Raw genomic sequence first — 1,830 nt, 5'->3', positions numbered from 1 at the left:
TATATTAATATTGTATATGTTGTAGCTTAAGTATATGAAGAGAGAAAGAGAAAGAAGTGTTTTATATTCATATTGTTGTGTTTATTGTTAGAGAATTAAGCCTCTATTTATATACGCATTAAGCTTTAATTTTTTAAATTTTATTAATAAAAAATTAAACCTTCTTTCATTGAGAAACTGAACTGCTCAAGTATTAATAGGCATCCAACTCATTTCTCATCCTTATCATAATAATCAACATTAATACTTTTTTTTTGAAAGTAAGAGCTCAACACTAAAGTGGAGCATAGTAGGCAATTACATGAGCGATAAAAACATAGCAACTCCTATGTCATCTCCGGCGTAGCCATCAACAACATGAATTATTTGCAACACCATTCTTTAGCACATGAGAATGATTGCTCCACACAGTCGCCAATCTCTGTTGTCTTACTCTAAAATATGGCATCGTTCCTGCGTAACCAGATAGTCCAAATAACTGAGAAGAACCCAACTAGCCAATTCTTGCGCCTTTCTTTTCTCATTGGCATGGATCTCCAACTTTCAAAGTGCTCTTTCAACGTACCAGGGACAATCCATGCCTGACCAAACGCCGAGATCCACGCACACCACACCTGCCAAGAGTACTCACATGTAATAAATAAATGTTGTATATTTTCAACATCTTTCTTGCACAGCACGCACATCACATCATTCTGTTGTAGGATTCCCAGTCTACTTAGTCTGTCCTTTGTGTTGACCCGGCCTACCAAAGCAAACCATGCAAACAGCTCCACACGAGGCGGAACTAGGCCTTTCCAAACCTCCTTGGTGAACCTGAATCTCAGCAGCTCCTCATCTAAAGTCTCTTCCTGCAAAATCTGACATAATCCTGCAATATAGCTCAATTCTTCCCACACGGCGGTCTTCTCAGCTCTATCATGCGGTCCATACACTAAGCAAATAGCACAGTGAAAGTTCTCTTTTACCACAACTCCTTCAATGCACATCCATCTATCACCTTTATAGCAATTATACAGTTTAAAGGCCCCTTCATCCCACATGAGCAGCAACCCCCCAGACATCCCAATAGAACTTACAGACTCCCAACATGTTCTGTCACTTTCCCAGATTCGCACAACATCAAATTTAGTTATTAATTCCTTTTTTGTTTCTATGAGACCCAGCATATGCAACCTAAACTTATTTTTGAAAGACTTCAGCATACTAACTTATGCAGCACCTCCCAACCCCCGTATATTCCAAGCACTAAAAATCATGTAACCAAATTATTATACACCTGTTTACGGTTTTTTGGCCGACTTCTTCGAGCTTTTTCTTTTAGCTTAACTTGCCGACATTTCATAGCGATAGCTTCATTCTGCTCTTGCAATATAGCCATGATATTCTCCTCATCACTGTACTGAGCTCCTGACTCCACAGCTAGTTTCCAAACCTCTTTGTTCTCGGCCATCTCCTCTTCCCAACTCGGCCTCTATTCCTCGTGGTCTATTTCCTTGCCATCATCCACTTGATCCCCCTTCTCTGACCTATATTCTGCGCCCTTTTCCCTTTCCGTCTCTTGTTCTTTGCCACTCTGAGCCAATCCAATTGGTGAGATCTCCCCCTCCTCCAACCCCGCCTTGTCTCGAAGTTGCATTCTGCCCTCCACTCGCACATTGCAGTTCCTGGTCATATAGTCAACAGTAGCCCGGCCCGAAGCTTCTGCAGTTCGCGGCCTCTTCAAATCATCTGCAATAAAATGGGACCTGTTTACATGTTCCTGTTGAGTGCCGAAAGTCGAATCCTTCGTCAAATCTCCTCGCTCCTTCTTATTCATATGGTCTTCAG

Source organism: Arachis ipaensis, chromosome B01 (genome assembly GCF_000816755.2).
Source record: "Arachis ipaensis cultivar K30076 chromosome B01, Araip1.1, whole genome shotgun sequence".
Lineage (NCBI taxonomy): Eukaryota > Viridiplantae > Streptophyta > Magnoliopsida > Fabales > Fabaceae > Arachis > Arachis ipaensis.
The sequence above is the reverse complement of the archived record's forward strand: the minus strand, read 5'-3'. Positions refer to the sequence as shown.